At 28.2% G+C, this 24,298-nt stretch overlaps 1 protein-coding gene across 2 annotated transcripts in view; it reads left to right on the forward strand.

Annotated features, from left to right (window-relative positions):
- The window catches only part of LOC129980989 (uncharacterized), a 136,555-nt gene that overhangs the window by 41,560 nt on the left and 70,697 nt on the right, over positions 1–24,298 (forward strand). The gene's annotated exons all lie outside the window — the stretch shown is intronic.

The following is a 24,298-nucleotide window of genomic DNA, read 5'->3' on the forward strand; positions in this document are numbered from 1 at the left end:
TGATATTATTCGAATTAAACATCATTATTATACAACATTTTCAAACTAAATCGATGCATTTTTAACACTGAGCTTGATGATCCGACAAGATTTTTCAAACACTGTTAGTTATATAAAAGTCTGAAATTCCTCTGTCTTCGGACACATCGATCGTGGGAACAAAGATCATAAATAGCAAATCTCTTAATTATGCAGAACATGTAACAAAAGGCCGTTGACCGAAGAGAGATGACCGAATGCAAAGTGATTAAAAAGGTAATTTTAATTTAGTTGCCAAGTAAATAAATTTACAAGGAACAACAGCTGAGCGGGATTCCTCCTATCCAAGCTTCCGCACCACGCCAGCAGAACGTTTGGCTCTCTACGGTTTTAACGTGCATCAGAGCAGCTTACATGACGGTGTTTCGGTGAAGTCGGGCCTAGAACATGAAATCTTCCAATTTCGTAGCCGAGACCTTACCACCAGGGCACCGTAGCCATCAATTATACTAAATATTTATGTCTTAAATACTAATTGATCTCCCGTAATGACAAACATTGTTTTTTGTCTCCTTTTAAACTTATTCATAAGCCTCATTCTGGTAGCGTGATGCTTTTCTAAAGGCAATTATTTAGTAACGAAAACACAAAAAATAATAAAATGAATATCTCCCCATAAAAACAATGAGTAAATATATAACTGAGATGCTTCGAATTTTGAAACTATTAGTTTTTTTATTCCTCAAATTTTGAACACTCTCTTGTTCAGTGATGTTGATCTTATGTTCTTCGAGAGAATAATGAAAAATCGGCATTATGGAATTTCCTTATAAACACCAAAGACCTATACACGTCATTTTAAAACTTCGCTTTAATTTATCACGATGGAATGTCTCTAACATTATTTACGAGAGATCATCGTTTGTCGAGCGGATGAAACATTCCATCATGCAACCGAATCGGGTATTTTAATCGATTTCAAGGTCTTCCGTGGTCATTGCAAACTGTAAACACGAGTGACATCATCGGTACAAACTGTTTTTTTCTAATCTGCTCATCCCAAATTCAATGCCAAACAATGAAACAAGCACGCAATCCGTACCCCGTTCCATATCTGAATAGATTTAGTCATTCTCATTTTTTCAGTATCACTTAAATGTAGAATGTTATTTTCGTCCGGATAAGTTTCGTCATTAATGCTCTAAGAGAAACATAATTATTTCACATCGTGAGCCATCTTCCTGTTGTTAAGACTTTTCAGGATTTTATTCACATGAAAAAATATTATATAAATTTCCTCTCTTTGTATAGATCTATTTTTTTATAAGACCTATAGACCTTTATAAAACCTAGAAATTGCGGATACCTTAACCTTTTCTCTTCAATATTGCATTATTGATTAATTAATATGCATTTACTATTAAGCAGCGCACATTTTTTGATAGATATATTATTTAATGACATTATCTTCGAGCATGCTCGTCTTTTTTGGAACTGAAAGTTCTTAGAAATGGCTGCCCTGTCATGTGATATTTCAATTAAAGATTCAATAATTAAGAATTTTAATGGTAGTGCTTTCATGTGATATTTCAATTAAAGATTCAATAATTAAGAATTTTAATGGTAGTGCTTTCATGTGATATTTCATTTAGAGATTCATTAAGGGAATATAGTTTCAGAACTTCACGTATCTAGGCATCACGTATCTAGGTCTTCTATCGCTCTTAAGTTTTATATAGCTGACTAAATTTTAGAAATTCTATATTATCTTTATAAATTAAAAATAATGTTTTTTTATATTTACGTTCGAATAATTCTAATAAAGATTCGAATCTGATTATCGATTAGATCGAACAGAACTCGGAAACAAATTTAATTAATTACGAGTAGATTTTTTTTTACTTGTCTGCATTGTTATAGGATATGGAGTTTCGAATTAAGACAATGGTGAGGATCGAAATACTTTTTCACGTTGCTTTCAATTTTTATTTTTCTGAATTTAATTTATTATTAACTGAACTGTTATTAAATGCATTTATTTTGTCATTAAAGTTTTTAAAAGCTGTTACGTATATTTTCTCGCATCGAATTTTTAACTTGGTTTTACCGATTCCAAACTCTACCACATGATTTGCTGATATCTCAAGTCCCAAAGACAATTTATGCTAAATATTGATAATATAGATTGAAATATTTTACTGAGGTTTGCTGTTAAAGGGATGGTGTTCTGTCAGATATGTTAACTTGATGATGTTTATAGGCTGGCATATTATCTCTAAATTACATCATGTCATATGTCATTGTGATATGTGCATGAAAAAAAAATGATTGAAAACGGTCTACATTGTAGATCGTCGGCTTTAAAGCTATCACATTTGCCATGTAATTTTCCTTGAATAATAGATGCTCGCTAAGAAATATTTTTTTTTCAAAATCTTATTTAGATTTGTAATTAAAAATTAATTGGAATACTTTGGACCGTATTATTGCTCAAGATAATTTATGCACCAATTTGAAACTTCGAAAGTGAGAATCCCAGTGATATCAATTTAATTTTTATAGAGCAGTTTTCTTTAACTTTAATGATTTTTAAAAAATATTTAAGCATGTTTTGCAACAATTTTCCTCAATGTTGAACTTACTAAATTTATGAACGATTACAAATTGCCACATTATTAAGTATATGTTATGTGCAATAATCACTGCTATATTAAATTAAAAGTAAATAAAGTAATTAATTAAAATAAATAATTTTTATCTTTATTTTTACTAATAATAAAGATAGATGTGTGTTTGTGCGTGTATATGTGTGTGACGCTGTACAGGCTTACTTTCCAATCAAACTGTACACACATATACTTTAGAGGGTGGAATTATGCACTTAAGAGCGATTTTTTGAAATTCTTATTGGAAGTTTAATTAATTAAAAATTTAACAGAATTTCTATGTTTTTTCATGATGTTTTCTGAAAATACTACAGTACGAAAATGTTACAATAAAAATATTATAGTAAATATTAAAATAAATATATAAAATAAAAAAAATATTACAGTAAAAAAAATGTATCTTTTTAATTATACCAATTTTTGCTATTTAAATATTTTCCTGACTTAATCAAATTAAAAAAATATATATTTAGAGAATATTTTCGAATTAGAATTGTAAGAATTCTCAACGAATATTCAATATATCACGAAAGATAATAAAAAACATAAGAATTCTGGAAGAATACTTAAGCTATTGATAAAAGTCACTATTAAAATTGCATATATTTTTTCACTTTTATTTTCCAATTCTAATTGCTATTCTATTCTTAATACAAATCATTACTGGGAAAGCAGATTTCAGGAAGGCAAGCTTACTTATTTAATTCCGGAAAGAATTTGTTAAACGATTTAAATTTATATTTAAAATACTATTAACGGGAAGAAAATACCAAATTTTACATTGTTGTAAGTTAGAAATTAGATGACATTGTTAAAATTCTAGAAACAGCAAAGTTGTCCAATTTTTACGATTCTTAGAAAAGTTGAAAGGCAATAAAAGAAATGCTTAGTAAAATAGGCAGAAGGCGTAAAGCTTCTATAATAATTTGAGTTATATGACTATCGAAATTTGAAGCTTAAAAATATTTTGCCGAAGAAGCCATTTACTTTTCAAACTGCATAAAATATTTCATTAAAAATTTCAGTATTTCGGTAAGCCAGTTATTCACCAAAGGTGGCTAGTTTACAATATAGACGAGCAGGCTTAAAACAATCTCATGTTATGATATTTCGGACTAGAATTTCGAATCTCCTTTAGAGACTGTATCTAAAAATTTAATCGGTGTTTTTCAACATTTATTCATTTTAATTCTGTAAAATAAATAAATGTTTACTGTATTTCAATTATATCTTAGCTCATATTTCCAATCTGATGATCCTACATTAAAAAAGCATTTATAGATAAATTTTTAATGTAAAGAAGGTGTGACATTGAAGGTCAAATGTTTTTTCCTCTTTATACTATTTTGTTGCATCGGTTTCCGGTGTTTTTCAAAAAATAAATAAATAAAATTTTTAGTTCTTGGTTCCATTTCATTAAACCCTGAGATCATATTATCGGCAAACATCTAACGAAACATTCTAATCATTCCATTTTCCACTACAATCGTTTTGTTCATTTCTTAAAACATATTTTCCGCTTCGCGTATTCGGTAAAACACATCCGCCTCTTCTGCCGACAAGTGCTTTGTTTGCCATTGCATTTAGCATAAAATTCAATACTTAATTTTTCACCTTTGAAATTGAATCCTTTTTATGTTTTATGCAAATAAATTTGCTTGTTTGTCTACGTCTGCTTTTATTACAATGGAATAGAATAGCATGTTCTGTTAGTTGTAATATTTTTTTTTCTTTACTAATGGTTCTCAACAATGAATAATAAAACCGTTTTAAACCTTATCTTCGTTTATTTTGGTGGTCGAAATAAAAAAGATATATAGAAATAAAAAAAAGTTCGGGTAATATTTGCTTAACACGAATATAAAAGGTGTCTATTAAAAAAATACGTAATCTTTGTGTTGAAAGTCAATTAAAAAGAGGAATGCACGACTTCTGATTTGAATCATTTTGAAAAAATATTTACCTACCAATTATTTTAAAGGAAAAAATATCATTTTCATGTTTTTTACGGCTGTACTGCAATTATCTGATATCTGTTTTATTATTTTCAGCATTTATTTTGGGATAAATTAGTTTGGAAATTAAACACTTAACTGATGTTGTGTTCTTGTTCTTTCATAAAATGAGAATGATTAGCATAAGATTTTATTCTTACTGTTATTTGCTATTGAGTATTAGTTTTTTTACTTTTTTTCATTAGAACTTTACTTTTTTCATTACTTTTCCAGGTAATTGAACCTTTTTTTCAATTGAACGCAGTCTTGCGCATTCAACCATTTTGTGGATTTCGGATTCGTTTTGTTAACTAAATTTTAGTGCCTGTAGTTCTGTAAAGAATTAAGACAACTACAATTTATTCTGCATGTTACTTGTGATTAATAATGATTTTTTAACCATGTAGTATTTCTTATTGTTTAATTAATTATTAATAAGGATAATTAATTAAGCCAAGTTATTTTTAATAATATAAAAATTAGTTTATAATATATTATAATTTTTTTATAATTAGCAATAACCATGTTGAAAGACCTAATGTGCTTTTATACAAAAGAGAATCTCAAGCCCGTCTTTACAGTAAGTGAGACTTAATTGCGATATTCATATACAGAATACTTCTAAAATGGATTGTCAAACTAAAATAAAACGCCAATGTCTACCAAATTTTCAAGCCATTTTTTTATTTCTATTATTACAATACATTTTCTATATAAATATTCCATTCATGAAAAAAGGAAAAAACGAACAGAAAGTTATACTCTAATTGCAAATAACAAAAGTAATTTTTGAATAGACGAAAATTCTTATACCGAGTGATATTGATTGTTTTCTAATTCATCATTATATTTACTGAAATGTTGATTTGACAAAATTAAATATTTTTATTATTTCATATAAATATTTTATTTTTACCAGTAATGAAGGAGAAAGTGTGTGCTTGAGTTGACGCTCTACCGGAGATACTGTTAAACCCAAAGCTATCGAATTTGAGACAGATATACTTTGGAGATATACTTGGAGATATGCCTCAGGGCGACTTTTTAACAATTTTAATTTAGTGAAAAATAAACGACATTTTGACGTTTTTCTGCGATAGATTTCAAAAATATTATAACACAAAAATGATTTTTTGCATTTTTTTAAAATTTGATACATTGTCTCTTTAATTATATTAATTTACTTGTCGTGCATTTCCTGATTATTGACATTTTTTTTAGAAATATTTATTTGCCAAATTTTTAGCATTAGATTTCATTTTTGCAAAGAAATTCAAACAGTTTCTTTATCTCATTAAATATTTAATTGCGTAATTTTTTTAACTGTTGAAAACTAAAGAAATATCCTGTGCAGTTAGAAGATCGATTAATTTAAGAGGTAATGTTTTTAATGTCACTATGAGGTCATGCGATTTGACTCCGTAAGGAAGATCCATTTACACAATAAATAGAACAGATATAAGGTTATTAATAGAACATGACTTTAATATTGTGATATTTATTTCTTTTTGAAATGATGACACAAGATTTTAGAATAGATATTTTATTTACACGTATACAAAAAAGTATGAATTTAATAGAGTACGCCGCACATAGAAAATAGAACTCTCAAAATCACAAGCGAAGAAAACAATTAGACAAATCACCTCCTGCTTCCGGAATTCGACTCTGCTCTAACTCCTATATTTTAAAAGATGCAATCTTCCGCAGCTGGAAAATGCATCAAACAACCTCTTAACCGACTTTAATTATAATAGTAAAAAATCACACACACAACATCACACCAGTTTGATGTTTAAAAATATTTTGTTGGGTGAATTCTACCATCCTTTAAAGGAACCGCGGTGGCCTGGTGGTAAGGTTTCGGCTTCGGAACCGGAGGGTTTCAGGTTCGTGACCCGATTCCACCGAAGAACCGTCGTGTAAGGGGGACTGTTGCACGTTAAATCCGTCATGACCAAACGTCCTCCCGTTGGTGTGGTGTGGTGTGGAGAGGGGGGTGCCAGCTCAGGTGTCGTCCTCGTCATCTGACCGCGGTTCAAAATTACGAGGTCCGTCTCAAAATAGCCCTAGTGTTGCTTCAAAACGGGACGTTAATATAACCAAACTATCCTTTAAAAAATAATAGCAATTTTCTGTATAATGCTTTTGCAAAAAAATATGTGAAGCACGTAGGTTGTTTTTTGGTTTTAAACTAAGCATGTATTAATGAGGTTACCAATTAATTTGTATCAAGTTAGAATGAGAAAACTTCGATAAAGATAGACCATAAAGAAAAAAAATTATGTATTTCTCAAAATAAATATTAATATATACTTCATATTGCACGAATAGTATCAAAGCACTGCTTTGATGAATTTTTTTTAGTTATATAAATGTAGTTTGGTAATCAAAATCTTTGTTGTATTTTTCTTTGTCTTACAAATAATAGAAAGTAAAAAATAACTGGACATTTGGAGATACTTAAATTTGTCGATTTATACAATATTGCAATTATATGACTAAGTTAGCAATATGAAGTATATATTTCTAGCTTAGTAATATAATTGCAAGTCACATAACACTCGGCATCTAACTTCATATTATATTGTTCTGAGTGTGGCATTGGTCTCTTTTTCCACCTGCAAAACACTGAGAAATTAAATTTCCACTGCATTTCTGTTGAATAAAAGAAAATTGAATGATCTATTTTGATCTCGACTCACACTTATAAATCCAACACTATATATTATTACATTCGGTATATTATAGCTAGGGATTGCAATATCGGACCAAAATTTCAATACCGGTATTCGGTATTTTTTAGATCTTAATACCAGGATACCGGTTTTAATACCGGTAGTAGAAATTTTAGAAAAAGAAAGAAAACACAGGTGTTTCTTTGTTTTATTTGCCAGTTTTATTAGAGAGTGTAAATATCACAAAAAATAATTTGTAACCTATAAATTATGGCAGTATATAAAGAATCACAAAAATGTAAAGGAACATCTTATTTATTTAAATCACAAAAAAGTGCAAATATCACTAATCAGTCTGTGGTACTATTACAAATTTTTGAAAAGTGATCTTAAAAAACATAATGCATTAATTGTACTGTCATTAAGCCAGAAAAGTTATTTTGTGCAAAAATACTGTTAGCAATGCGCGATATACTTTTCCCAAGTATTTACCTCTAAATCTATCATGTTCAAATAAAACGATTTCTCGTCGGATGGTTTTGGATATAGCTGATTTCTGTATTGTATTTTGATTCGTTGAATTTTTTTTTTTTTTTTTTTTTTTTTTATCTATCGATAATTCTAACTTTTTTTCAAGAGACGATTCCTTTCACTATCGACATTAGTGTCATCATAATCTTCGATAACTGAACCGAATTCTTCTGAATGTGGATAGGATTGTGGGTAAAAAAATTTTAAGAAAATTTACTATAAACTTAATCAGATTTGAATTGGTTATTTTCTTTTCTTCTTTTTCATTTTTAAAATCATTATAATTATGTAAATACCATAAGACATTTTCTATTTCGGTATGCCTTTCTTCTGTGCGATTTTTCAATGTAATATATAATTCTTCAGATAGTTGCATGTGCTGTTCTTTCAGTGACTGCAACACGAAATTTATTGTGGCATTAGCTGTTAATAAATTAGAATCTGTCCGACATAATGCCTCAATAGTGAGTTTTATTGGAAGTAGAGCTGATACAGTTTTGGATATTAAGTCGAATTCACTATCTGAAAAATTAATTTACAGGTTTAAATCGATTATTGCTTTTTGGGTTGGATTTCTCAGTTTCAAAAATCGTTCCATCATTAGGAGTAAACTGCTCCAACGTGTTTTAGAATCTAATATTAACATATATTCTGTTTTATTTTCAGTTAGTATATATTTTAGTAATATGTCATTTTTTATAGGGGAACGTTTAAATATCTTAACAATTTTTCGAACTTTATAAATTATAGGAAGCAATTCTTGATGAGTTAATATTTCATCCTCATTAGCGATATCTTCTTCAACAATTACAGTGTCATTATCTTCATTGTCAATATCACTCTCACTCTTACTCTCTTCAAAGTTGGAATCCGAAGTTTCTATATCCACAGAATTTGGATTCTTCTGTTCTTTTTTTTTTTTTTTTTTTGTATACTATTACTCCTAATTGAATTCCATGAGCATAGCACAATTGCTGATTTGCACCAATCAACTTTCCCACTTTTTTCATAACTGTTGCTCCATCAGTCGTTATGGATACAATATCTTCTTTCAGGGAAAATCCATGTTTCGCTAATTTAAATTTAAACAATTAAGTAAACCATTAATTAGCTAATTAATTTCGCCCGTTAAGGAGACATAAAAACAAAAACGTATACTATTTTGCTATGTTGGCGATCTCTGAACATATAGTGGAGACAATTTTAAAAATTTCTAGTAAATACCGAAAAACCGGTATTTAAACTTGTGAATACCGGTATTACAAAATTGCACAAATGGCTCAAAATACCGGTATTCGGTATCCCGGTATACCGGTATTGCAATCCCTAATTATAGCCATATATTAATATAATCCTCCAATATAGCTGTAATTGCTACTGAAACTATTTTAACAAAAATTACAAATTACATGTTTTAGTAATGATTATTTAAATTATTTAATCTTTTTTTTTATCGAACATTACATCTTTTGGAAGATTTAATTGGGTTTTGTCTGTTTTCTTTCAGTTTTTATATATTATTAAAAAAAAGAATAAATCTTTTTTAGCAAAAAATTATCGCTTGCAAAAAGAAAAGAAAAAATGTTAATCGCAGTTGGTTATCTTCTCAACAACATTTGAGTGCAGTGTTAATTTCAAGTCATTTAAAAAACCAAACATAATCTTCCTCGGCTTCCCGCAAATCGTAAGTGATTGGTTAATGGATATTTTTCTCGGTTTATTTGTTCTCCAAAGATTGTTCCCTCTAATTACAGTTCACTAATGAACGAAAATTAAGTTTCCTTAAGTTTTAACGACACTTCTCGGGATAACGAATGCTAGTTGAAAGCTAAATGATGACCTGATATGCGCCAAAAGTAAAGAGGTATTTATGTTAATCTGATATTAATGGCAATGGTTTTTTCATTAATTAACTTAGTTTTGCTCGGTCTTTATTATGTTGCAAGCGATTAGTTGAAAGGGTTTTAATGTTCGAATTGTGACGCAAAATTCCTGATTCATCTGGGAGATAAATACAAGTAAATTTGTTGTGGAAAATAATATTCTGCGTATTATTGTTATTATTCATTTCGCTTTAAAATTGTATTTAAATAATGTATATTTGATAAATTAATTTTTTATAATCATTTGTAGTTATATCACTCTCTTTCATCCATTTCATTTTATTGCTAAATCAATTTTTGTTTACTGCTTTTTAAAAAATGTATATAGTTTGAATTATCTGCTTATTAAATTCATTCCTTGTGTATTTGTTATACAATACAGCCGAGTATCCGACCTAATGTGGTGGAAGGACTGGCCGAATAACAAAAAGTCAGGTAGACCGGAGTTCTGTGAATTCATTTCTTTGCCCACCATTATGAGATAATAGTTTTTATTGGTATAACTCACTGTTACAGTACGTATTTTCTTACTTATTGGTACTAAGCCCACCATTTATCTGAGTGTGAACCCGGTGAATCATAGAAGCAATTGTCGGTCACTTGTAGAGTTAAAATAGAAGGCTCTGTACTGGAAATTTATATATGTTTATATACTACATTACACGTTTCAAGAATTTATTAGAGGAAAGAGTAAGTTAAGGGATATAAACTGTTCTCCTTTTCTGATTCATTCATAAATTCTGTAATGCCCAAATTAAATGCAGGAAACATAAACAAAACATTAACGTAATCTTAGGCCTAGTTCTTAAGAAAATTTGCTCAAACTGATTTTATTTTTCACTGATAAATGATCACACAGATATGAAAAGGGAGTAGGATAAGAGTCAAAATTTCTAGTTTTTAGATTTTGAAAAAGTTCTTAATAGATGATTGCTTCTACATTTTAGCCCGCTTCCAATGCTTTGGTAATGTTGCCAATGCAACGCCTTGCCTTCCTCATTTAATTACGATAAAAGAAAGCTAGACCGGGTAGGAAGGAAGCCGGATAGTCATGAACTGGCTACTCGGGAGTGTACTGAAGAGGCATTCTATATTAATAGTTTAACAACCAGGAAAGATAATTTTCTCGGCAAAAAAGCTTGTCACCAAAGGCGTCTAATTACCTACTTTAGACGCCTTGACTTCTTCATTTAATTACGATAAGTCATATCACTGATCCGCCTCGAAGGCACACGAAGAAAAAAAAAAAAAAAACTGAATGACCGGACTGCTGCTACAGCAATACTGGCGGGAGCTATGGTTTGAGTCCTAAGAGCCATCATCGGCCATGATACAACCCTCCCCTAAGGAAGTACGTCCCGTCATCGATGGCAGGAGCCAGACCCCCACCTTTTCTTGTACCCTTCTGGGTGGCGAGAACCAACCACCATTCCGGAAGCTTCTCATCCTCAATTACGAGGTGCCCTCCCAGTTGAAATTTAATTACGGCAAAAGGAAACGAAGCAGAATAGACGCATGCCGGATACTCGGGAGTGTACTGTATTTCTATTTATTTTTTAAACAATCAGTGTTTTCAAATCAATCTAAATAAATGGATTCTTTAAAATTTCTCCTTTATTTCGGCAGTTAGAACTTTTTTTTAGCGATAGTATCTATAATATTTCAATGTGCATAAAGACTTTCCTCAAATTAATAATCATCTCTTTAAAAGACAACCGTGAAAAAACCAGACGAGAATTTCCAAACTGCTCACATACATCACCTGCCTCGATCACGTAGAACCTTATTTTTACTTCCTCTCAATTACGCTATTGACTGATCTCTGTATTCCTTTCCCCTTTCCATGACATTGATCTAGTTAGAAGCAGATACCCGATTTCCTGCTTGTGCGATTTTTTTTTCCCCTTCCTTTCTTTCCCCGCGGCTCCTACAGACCCATTGACCTTTATTTATTATACCTTTTCTTTTCTTCCACCGCGCTGGAAGCTCGTCATCTTGATTTACGGTCCTGTAAAAAGAGAACGATATTATGAGTTTGTATACACATGAACAGAATATTTATTTACATGTGCTCATTAAACAGATGGTGTCGACTATGATTTGTGATAATTATATGTTATTTCATTCATGATATCTATTTTCAATTGCTCATTTGTTTCAGCCTGATTTCAATACAATCAATGAATATGAAGCTGTTTAGAATCAAATTTGATCCGTAAGACATTCCTTATTTGGTATATCTCTTTATAATATGCTGCTTTTTAGCAATCCTTTGCCGCAACCAGAGAAGCATTATAAAATTATTTTTATGATGTAACATAAATGAGAGTGATATTATAAAAAAATAATTATATAAAATTATGTACTTGCTGCAATATAAAAGTGAACGAACGATCTGTAAAAGAGAAACGATATTATAAGTGTGAATGAATATGAACATAATTTTTATTTATGTGCATTCATGAGACAGTTGTTGTCAGCTATGATTTGCGATAATTATACTTTATTTTATTCAGATATCTATTTTCAATTGCTCTTTTTTTCCCAGACTAATTTAAATGCCGTTACTGAATATGAATTTGTTCGAATCAGATTTGATTCCAAAAGACCTTCCTTGTTCAGGATCTTTATAATCAGTAGATTTTAGGAAGCCTCTCTTATCAAGGCGTTTTAAAATTATCTTTTTCAATCAATGTTATCTTATTTATACTAATTTGTTTTCGATTAGTTCTGAATGAAGAATTCTTACCGGCATGTCCTATTGTTCTAGAAATAAAGTAACTTTCTTCAAATTTTGAAACTTACAAACTCTTCTGAAATTTATCAGCAGAGTAATGTATTTAGTTTTTTGTAGATTTTTTCAAAAGAGAGCTGATCTGATTAAAAAAAAATAATTTTTTCGAAATTAGGTCTTTAAATTTAGTAATCATTTTAATTGAATTCGAATTGTGTACTCGCCTGCATATGAAAGTAAAAAAATAATTTTTTGTGGATTCGTTTTTTAAAACCATATAAAAGAAAATTTAAAATGGGACATTAAACATTTAGCCATAGAGCACATTCTTTTGGTTTGGTTTGTAGTGTTCTGCTTTACTTAGTTCGTTTATTAAGAAATAAATAAATTTAAGTTTCCAAACACATTATTGGATTTTCAACTAGGAAAATTGAACACCTGTCTAAGACTGTTAGGTTAAGGAGTTGACGCAAGGTATATTAAAGACATTTTTAGTTTATATGTCAAAAAATTGTAAAAAATGCAAGTACTTTTAAATATGAAATAGTGCGATAATATTAACACTTTTTCCAAGTATAAAAGGTCAGGTTCCTATCTTTTCATTTTATTCATTTACTTATTTCAATATTTTTAAATGCGTTTTAAATATCGCATGCGTAAGTAATATTTTTCCAATGGATGACACGCAGTTGTGAATTATAATAAATAAGTAAATAAAAACATAAGCTTCTTTACAAAGTTAATACAATATAAAACTAACTTAAAATAAGTGCTTAATATGTTGATTAAGTTAAAATGTTTTGAAATGAATAAGGAAATTTACCAGATCTTTAAAAGAAAGGCCTTATATAGTATATTGCTGTGGCCCATAAATTCTCTACTGGTTGCGATTTATCATCTATATTGTTTAAATTATGATTATTGTAATTGAATGAAGAATTCTAAAATGTAAGGATATTGTTTATTGTTTTTTATTTTTTACAGGAAGCATTGTTTTCCTACCTTGGCATTCTTATATAAATGACTTTTAACATTTTTTACTTAATGATATTAATTGCTAAAATTTTTATTACTTAAAAAAATTAGTTCCAAAGAATATTTTTTTTTTGTTCTAGACATTATCAAACAGTATATTAAATTAGCAATTGGAATTTGATCACCGAACAAAAAAACGTGTACGATTTTTTTTTCCGTAATTCGAAAGTTTTATTCGAAATTACTTACATTTTTTTAATGAGACACAAAATATTCTTGTAACATGTTTTTTGTATTCTATTATTTTAATTTTATTCGGAACAAAATTTATTTATATATTAATCTATGGTTACCATGGCAATAAGAAATATAATTTTTGAAGTTTTGAACAGTTTTTATACAGATTAAACAAATTCTCCACATGTGAAAAAATAGGCAAGCAGTCATTGCCAAATTTATGTTCAGATTACTGTTACTATCTAGAAACGGTTTTTGTTTAAATTTCCCAAAAAGAACTAACTATATTGACATCGTTAATTTTTGTGGATGCTAAAAAGAACTTTAAATTTAAGATTGGTTGTTTTATTAATTCGTTTGAAATCATATTTTTATCTACAGAAGTAAATAAATATTCTTATGCAAGCATTTTTCATTCCCCGAAAAATCAAAATCCTTCTAATGCTGAAATTAGTCTTAAAATCCTTGATGATTACAGCCTTCTTTTTTTAAATTCTTTTTCTTTACAAAATCAAAAGAACAGGGAATTGATCTTTTATTTTGCTGTATGCAAGGATTTTTCTCTAAGAAATGTTCGAAATAGGCGGTGATAAAGTAGATAGCATTTTGTCTATCTTTCAAAAAAAGCGGGAAAATGTGATAGATTTTTTTATGCCAAAATTGTAACATGGAATTGCTGTTGAAATGTCTGTGACGCAGTAAAGTAGCCTGTTTGAGCCCAGCATGATTTACGCTGTATCTGATATCACAAAAAGAAAAAAAAAATATTATAGAATAACCCTCTACAATAGAATGATGCTTGAAGTTTAAGGAGAAACGAAAAAAGAACTATCCTTTGGCATGCTGCCCAAACTACTGATGCGGAATAAATATTTTTTTTCTCCCACTTCTTTTGTGTGTGAAGTAAATTTTATTCTGTAGAAACCGATTGCTACTTGAGTTTTTCTTCGCAATTGGCCTTAACATTCTGATACTGTTAATACTTAAAGAGTTTAATTTTGTTTGCTTACTACAGCTAGCAAGATAATAGATTTTGTAATTCTTGTAACTGGTACTGATTATTGTTTTTAAGGCCTGGAAATGTATTTCAGTTCGCTAAAATAAGTGTTCTTTGAAGCAATTTGTGGTTGTAAACGTAAAACTTTTTTTTCGTTTGGTTTAAAAGAAGATAAACACAAAATTCGGGATTTTGAAATGACTTTTGTGGCGAGTAAAGATTACTTCTGATGCAATTGAGGATGTGTTTATCTTTTTCATGGAAATACCAGTATTTCATATTCTTAAAATGAGATAAATGATTTTGACAATTTCCTTTATAAATATTTACAATAATTCATTGACGTTTTGATATAATGAAAATTATTTTGATAACAGTATTAAATCTCAGTCTTTTATGCAGAGAAAGTCGAATTTTTCGATTCAGAAATAATCTTGGACAGTGGTTCTAACGAAGGATATCTTTCGAGTTTTTAAATAATCTTTAAATAATATATGTTTCCTGAAAGTTGGTCAAAATAAAATAAATTGCTTATAAAGAAATAATTTTAACTTTGAATATAATATTTTATAACGAATGTAACCACGGTACTTACTTTTTATCTTTGTTAATACCCTTATTTTTTCTCAAAATGTTGAATAGTCACAGTTAGCTGTTAATTTATTATTAAAAATGATATTTATTAGTTTTTGAAACATGCTGCTTCGTTAAGGAAATTTTAGCAAAATTTTCAATATTAAGAAAACTATCATGATAAAAAAATTAATGATCTTTAATTTTTATTTCATACTTCTCAAACTATTTAGAATGTGATTAGCCACATAATAAAAATTACCTTTATAAAAAATATTTTATGAGCATTCAAAATTGTCCTTTATGATTTTTGTTTAACTTGCTCTAAGAATTGTACTAAATAAAGAGTGTAAAACATGACCAATTGGAGATATTTTAATACCGACGGTCTGTTGTATTTTCAGAGGCATACCTACCAAGTTTCATTAAATTTTATTGAATTATTTTTGCAATGAATTATCATGTTTTTCAGGAACCAATAATAATGAAATATTTATTTTTCAGAAAATGCATTTGAAATATTTGCCTGCACATTAGTTCATAATATTAAATTAAAAATAAGTACTTCTTCCAGTTCTCATTAAAAGAATTGCGGGGAAAAAGTAAACTAGGCTGGATAAGTATAAAGTTAACATAAATATTTTAAATATTATTTCCAAAGATTTCTGAGTTAAAAAAAATTTTTTTATATATTTTTATTTCTGGTTTCGTTTTTATATATTATATATTTCTGGACATTTGGTTTTTATGTATTATATATTAATAAAACTGTTCTGTCTTTTGTTTTGTCTTCCTATAAATTTAAAAAAAAATTATTTTAGAATCGAAAATGTTGAGGATTATTTTTTTAGATTATAAAATAAAATTTGGATTTTTCTCTAAAAAGTATATTTTAACCGAACCTGGATACTTTGAATTTTTAAAAAGATCACATTAGAATTTTGTCTCACCGAAATCGTCGTTGTTTCATAGCAAATTTCAACTTCCTATTTACTTAATCTAATATTTTATGCAATATCTGTTTTTTTTCTTTCTGTTTCTAATATGAAAATTATTTACATATACATACAGTAATGTATACTAATAAATTAATAATTATAATTAAGTATTTGGTATTTTATAATTTACACTTGAAGTTCATCAAATAATTCTCATTTGAAGGCCTTATTTAGAGAAACAAGGGCACTTAAACTATAAAAATACTTGAAGGCCAGGTTTCTGTTTTATAAGAATTTTCAGTATCCTTTGAATCATCTTTTAAAAAAATGGAATTAATCTCCTGAAGTTCGAAAATCTCAAATTTCTCCAATAAAATTTTGTATTTTTGAATACATTTTATATATTTACGAACTAGCAGTATGGAATAAAAAATATTTTTCTTTTCAATTTACTGCAGTGGGGAAAAGAAGTCTCGAAAAAAAAAAAGATTTTCTGAAAATTAATATTTTCACTGAGCAAGCAAAATGAATTCTTGAAAAAAGTAGAAAATCTCTCTCCCTGTTGCTTTAAAATTCATAACATCTGACGTAAACTTATAAATTTTTGAAACTCAGAAGTTCATAAAAAGTATTTCGTAAAAACATAAAAATAGCTCCGATAAAGTTTTTTAAAAAATGAAATAACATAGAATATGAAAACTCTGGACTTGAAATTATAAAATTTTTTTTTAAGAAATTAAAGATCGCTATAATACAATAAATAATAAGAGTTTTGAATATTCCAGAATGATTTTATGCTTGTTTTGTTCGTTAAGTCTGTGAAAAAAATATAGTTGTAAAGGGAGGCAAAATTTTATTTCTGTAAATTCTTTGTTTTTATCTAATAAGCTATTAAATGTTTATTACTATTTTCCACTTTTTATTATCTTAAAAAAACGCACACCGTAAGTCATATTAAAACAGTAACCACCTACGGATAATTTAATGCTTGCTGTTGAAAGAGATATCTGTCTTGAACATCTGCTTCTGTTAATTAGTGGCCATGACATTTTGAAACAAATTAATTTGTGGCTAAAACAAATTTGTACTTTCCTATTTTACTATTTACAAGGTAATTTTTTTAAAAACAAGATATTAAATTTATTGCTTATGTCGAATGTTTTTATAAATTTCTTTAAAAGCTTGGTTAAATAACACTTATTGTGAAATGCAAGGAGAATGCATTTACTTTAATACAATGAAAATACTCGCAAAAGACGAAGTTATGATAAAAACATGTGTATAACTAAATAGCCAACAGCGATACTTAATAGCGAACCCAAAATTTAATTTCATAAAATATTGCAGGTAACAATAAAAAAAAAAATTGTAAAATTGTAGTGCATCACCGATTTTATGTTAAAAGGAAAATTTTACATGGTATGGTAATTTAATTAGAATCCTTCAAATTCATATCCTGCGATATTTCATAGTTATACCGCGAAGCGAGTGAAGAAATGTGATGTTTTAAGATGGGTGCAAATTAATAAATGGACCATTTATTTTAAAAGTGGTGCAAGTCCGTTTTTGTGATTAATTTACTGCTGGCATCTTATTTATAACTAATTAATATTTTGAAAAAATGGCAATGCTTTGTTCAGTTTAAAATCGGACGATAAAAGGAATTGCGTAGCGATTCAGTATGAAGGTGATGCAGGTTTAATTTTCATAGACGTAAGTAGAGTGGTCACATGGTTACAATTGCTTTATTTCACTTGTTGAAGATAACCTTCTTTATTTAATTTTGTTTCAAAAATAAATAATTTCTGAAATAGTGATACTGGTAATAAAAAATAATAAATCAGTAGTATTTTATAACAATTGAAACTCAAAATTTAGCAATATTTTATGTTTAGCTTAACAATGTATAATTTTAATTAATATACAAAATAAAAATAATAGTTCTATTTAATTTGTTGTTGTTATTTCTAAACAAAATTGGATTAATATAAAATATATTTACAATGATATGCAGTTTTTCATCATTGAAATAAAATATTTTTTTTTTATAATTGAATACTTATGAAAATGTTGTAATTCCATGTACAGGAAGTTTATCTGTTTTACAGTCCGAGTGCAAAAAGACGACAACTGCAAAAAGCATAGAACAAGACGGATAAAATTTAGTACACAGTTTTGTTATCTAAAGTTATGAATTTGCGATCTTATGTTGACGGATTAGGGTCAAAATGTGATTCGGATTTAATATAAAATTTTTATCCAAATCCATCACTGATTGACCGTCTGTAAACCTGTACTTTCGTGCTAGTGCATAACTGAAAACGCGGTGATTTAAATAAATTTAATTTGTTTTGTGATTATTTTTTACTGAAATTATAGTTGCGTCAAACTTTGTTTTTTTCAGTCGGTTGGGGAAAAGGTATTCAAAATACATATTCTATCTTCTGGTACTTGTGTATTAATCGCATTCCAAAAATCAATCGTTGAAAAAATAAACGGAGAAAAATCATATTCCAATAGGCTTTTTCATAACTACTTTTTTCAAAATGGCAATTAATAACAGATAAGTAGCGGCTTTCTTTATCATGCTATGAAGCACACAAAATCTCATGTGCAGGATTAAAAAAAATATTATCATTATCATTATAATATATATATGCACCTTTCAATACCTCCCTTCGGTGTTTCGTGTTGATTCCCATTTTCTTTTCTGTGCTTCTTCGGGCGATAACTTCTTTCGACCCTGCCTTTTATTGGCCAGACAGGAGAATCGGGTACATGATGGACATTCCACCAAATTGTAACTTTTTATTGGCGATAAGTCGCCAAATGTGACAGTATTATTTATCATTTTCTAATAATCCTAGAAGCGAAAAATTGATGCCTCAAAATCGTTAAATCGCCAATTTCCTGCCCGTGCATTTTGAGGTTTCAATAACCCAAACCAAAACAACATCATGTTCTTACATGATTTAAAAAAAAAAATCAAATATTGGATACTTATGGTGTTCATAATTTTTATGCGTGGTTGGGGGGGGGGGGTAACACCTTTATTAGGGAGTATGCAAGAAAAATTCGAATAGATTATACCCATCCATTTTTCTTCAGCTTAGATGCTTTGCTGTTTTATAATTCCGTCGTAATCGCTTTAATCATTCATATACACCACCCAGAAATTAAGCACAATCGTTGAATTATTTACCCACTTTAGCCGCAAAGAATTTTACACTTTGGGACAGAGAAATCTTTCATCTTTCTGACTTAACGATCGTGGCATTAAAGATCCTCGCAATATTTCATAAATTTAACTCTCTGAATTTTGCGTGGGTTATCTGACTACCTCTTTTGTTGGTAAGCACTTTGAAACAAATCAATTTTTTTTTAAGAACCGGGAACTTTATTTTTCTCTTCCAAAACTTATGGAGAGCCTTCAACCCTTCATTCCGGCGTCTGGCATCTGGAAGTGAAGAAGCCATTATTTCCCTTAAAAATCACCCCAGAATAAGCCGAGCATTGTTGGTATATAAAAGAAAACCTCTATCTTGAACTCCCATTGGCGTGAGGCATCAAATCCACTTACCACCACTGAGGTTTATAACCTGTCTCGAGCCATTTCTTTGGCTAAGGAGTGTCATTCATAAATTTTTGGATTCTTCTGTACTAGCTCAGAAAAGTGCCAGAGTCACAATGTCTGGCTTTCACAAGAGCTTTCTTTATCTGGCCAAGTCTTCAGTTATATTTGTTTCCAAGTAGTGAAAAAATGGTGCAAGTTTTTTGAGGGTAAAGAAAAAACGTATCACAAATTTGTCAAATAGTTTGGATGATTTACAAAATTTAATAGGTCAAGTGGATTCTTAGTCTCTGGTCCGCCATGGTCAATTCAGTGTCTTGGCCTCTTACCAAAATTTTAGCTTTCTGCATATTAAATATGTTGAGAATTGTGTCATGATAAATTCTTATTAACAGTGTTAAAAATAGCATTTTTAATCTGTTGTTCTGCTTGTTATGGGCATTTGAAGCAATTCGCTCTTGTAATAGTTGCTGTAAAAAAGTGTATATATTTAAATAAGTGAAATATAAAAAATAGATAAAATTTAATATTAAACATCGAATCCAATCCGCAAATGACAATTCTTTTCAAATAAGAGGGCATTTCTATAATCTAGGATTATATAAAATTATTTTCTTATTTATCATTAGAATCTTTAAATATCGTATGAAAAAAGGAACGATTCTATAAAGTAATCATTTTATTGTGTTTTCTCTCTTTCTGTGTACGCATTAATGAATTAAAATTTAAATGAAAAGCAGAGGTCAGAATATTTTCGAGTATTTTTCTGCTATACTTTCAATCTATGGGAATTTTCGAATTGAAGTAATGGTATGGTGTTAGATTAACTGATATCATTATTCGAATTAAAATTTTTCATAAATGATGCTAACGATTTTTTGGAAAAAATCCACACAAAATTAATGTTTCTCATAAGGTGTTTAAATTTATGAAGGACGATATGAAATTTAACTAAACATTGTAAATAATAACTTAAATATCCGTACAGTGGAATATAAAATCACCCATTTTAAACATCTAACGGCAATCGTCACCGCATATTAAAAGCAAGTTATCAATATATGAATTAACTTTTAAGTAACAGTAAAACTCATAATGATTTTCAGGTTAAAGAGACATTTTTAAATATCAATAAAAGAAAAAAAATTAAAATATCGTTCTTTCCCATGTTTCATTTATTTTACATTTCGTTTATTAGACAAGTCTTGGGCTCTGCCCGATTCTTTGTGTACATACGCATTATGAAAGCACTATTTGTGATGAATAAAATATTGATTAATTGATTAATTTTACAAAAATCTCCTTATGTTTCATAATATTAAAGGACGATAATCGAACAAATTTTTCTTTAAAGTTTTCATTTTTGTAGCGTCGAAAAAAAATGGCGTTTTTAATTTTATTTATAAAAATTTTACAAGAGAACTCTGGGAAAAATTATTAACCCCTTAAGAAGTCTTAAAAAGTGTTGGACCCAGATAAAATCAACTTCTGATCGTTTAAAAAAGGGGGTTTTGGGGGGGGGGAGATATCCATTTGAATTTAAAAATGAATGTTTTGAATTGACCCTGAATGTACTCATTAATATAAAGTGAAGGAAACTCTTTATTTAAAATTTTATTAAGAAAAAAATATTTCCAAAAATTGAAAATTAGTTAAGCAACTTAAATTCTTTTTTTTAATAAAACTGGAATTTGTTCACTTTTTCTGATTTCATTGTAAATATAAAGAATTCGCTTAAAATCAATTATCGATGCTTGTTCCAAAAAGTATTATTTAAATGCAAAGCTAAATAAGATATTTTTAAAAATTAATATACAATTATTCGTTATATATCATATAATGATTTATAAATAATCATTTTTAGAATTATAACTTTCAGAAGTAAATAATTTGATTTCATTTTTGGTTAATAAAAAATTTGTTTTGAATTATTTTTTAAGAATCTAATAAATGTAGATGCACGTTTCTAACTAAAAATTATATACAGAATTCTTTGAAGAATCCTTTTAATTATGTTCCTATGTTAATAGATAGTTAATTGAAATACAGTGGTATTTAATAGAATCTTTCAAGTAGAAAAATAATTCATTTTCTTCCTATTTGTCTAAAAATTTATTTAAAAGATTGCCTTTATATTTACAGATTAAAATATGATGTGCTCTTAAATTTTTAATAAATAATTATCCGTTACAAATGAAAACGATTTAATATCTCTAAACAAGTGAAAGCGAAATAGCCTCATCTTCGAAATAAAATATTCAAATAAAATATGACTAAGCCTTGACTGTCATTTATTCTATCAAATTTAATATTAAAATTGAAAAATATTTTTGGAATTCCTGAAATTTATCTATTTTTATAATTCATTATTTCTTATTTCACAAAATTAATTTCCCATGCTATTTTGTCAAACGATATCACATTAATGTAGAATTTATGATTATGACTTTTGGCAACATTTCTGATGGTAATGATCATTATTCTTCTCATTACTTTCATGGAATAGTAATTATTTTGTTTGAGATTTGTATGCTACAATTTATTTTTCTGTTTATAAGTGATAGAAAATGCTGAGTAGTTTATGTTGGCTGAAATTATATTGAAAAGGTAAAAAATGTTATTTATTTAAATGAAAATGCATTTTTGATAATTTGCAAAAGAAATATTTCGCTTTTATTTGGAATGCATAGAATTATAAACTGAAATATTCATGTGAAGTAATATTAGTGGATAGAAAATGAAATTGTCATTTAATTAACTCTTTTCAAATTCTTGTTTTCCTTCTTCTTTTTAGTTTTTGTTTTCTTCTTCTTCTTTTTTTCTTTAATAAGAATATCCTTCCTTAGTAATTTTTAAAGAAAAAAATTTTCACTGTGAACCGATTTAATTTATTGTTGCTTGGAGTAGTTCGCAAAAGTTGTAGAATTTATTCAAGAATTCATTTATTTTAATGGATTATAACATAAATTTTGAAATGAATATAATAATTTGATGAATATAAAATGTGATAACCAAAAACGATTTATTAGAGACAGTAAATTATCTCCAAAATTAATTCATTAATAATTCAATCAATTTATCTATAATAGTTTCTCTGTGTAATCAAATTGTTCGTTTTCAAATCAGTAAACACAATGTATAAGTTTATAAAATTCCATAATAAATAACAACTAAGTTTACAATAAGTGAACAAAATTCAGAACTTCATTCAGTACTGAATGCATAAAATGTTATACTTTTTACGATAATATCAGATTTGTATGCAAAATCAGATTTGTATGCATTTGTATGTAAATTTCAAAGACTTAATTGTACATATATTTTATTGTTTGTTGAACTCCTACTAATTATACGTTTATTCGTTAGCTCATTGTTAATATTTTCAGGCAGCATGGAAAAAAATGGCACTGAAATTTGCTGTTTCTGAAATCTACTAATTATTTTGAAAACCGCAATACTTAGTCGCATATATTTGAAATAATCTTTCATGGGATCTTTTATTTCCTTTTCTCAATTACTTTCCAGTTAAGTCTGCTAATTCGAAATCTCAACTTCGTTTAAAACTGGGTATGTTACTGTGTTCGTGACATTTTGAACCGGATTAAAATTTTTCTGAGCATGGGAGATTGACACAAGCCTTGGATGTGTCAGAAGTAATGGAGGGGAAAAACTTCCTTGTTTAAATTTTTTGGACAGACTTCTGTCAACTGTCATGTTTTTTGTTTTGTTCTATAAAAGTCGTTTGTTTGGCAAGCAATTTTTTTTCCCTCTTCAGTTCGCAAATTCTAGAGAAAATGAATAAACTGGCATTGGTCCCTTCTTTTTTTATATATATAGATACATAATTTTGAAATTAAAGTACATTTCTAAAAATCACTTGAACTAAACTTTCATCCTGAAAGATATAATTCATTGTCGGAATCGCATTAATTGCATTCGTCGGAGGTTGGAAAGGGGTCTTGAAAATAAGTTGTGTTGAAAAAGAATTTTTATACACGTGTGAAAAATATGTTGATATTAATCTAAAAAGAGGGTTTTTATTTCTTCATTTTAATTTTGTGATCTTTATTTACTGTTCCTAAATTTTTATATTAATTTTTTAAAACTATAATACGTCATATGTTCTGTAGTTAAGAAACAAATATGATTATCAATCGCTAATCTTGGATTGTATCTTAAGAGACGTTTCATAGGAAAATATTTAGAAATTATTTCTTATACATTTTAGGTAAAACTTTAGATTTTTATCTAATTATCATTAATAATTAACTCTGAATGTTTCTTTTCCTGTGTTTGAATGCTTATTTTTAATTTTATTCTACGGATCATCACCATCATTAAATTTTGAAATATTTTCTGGTGAAATATTATTTGTTTGAGAAGATTAACTCAAATCTAGAGTAACTGAAAGTTAAGGAAAATATATTATTTATATTTTTTTATTAAAATAGAAAATGAAATTTTAGTTGAAAATATATTTTATATATTCTATGTTTCTATTTTTCGAACTCTATTACATTGTTTAACAATTGTATGAAATGT

The sequence above is a fragment of the Argiope bruennichi genome, chromosome 8 (genome assembly GCF_947563725.1).
Source record: "Argiope bruennichi chromosome 8, qqArgBrue1.1, whole genome shotgun sequence".
In the NCBI taxonomy this organism is placed as follows: domain Eukaryota; kingdom Metazoa; phylum Arthropoda; class Arachnida; order Araneae; family Araneidae; genus Argiope; species Argiope bruennichi.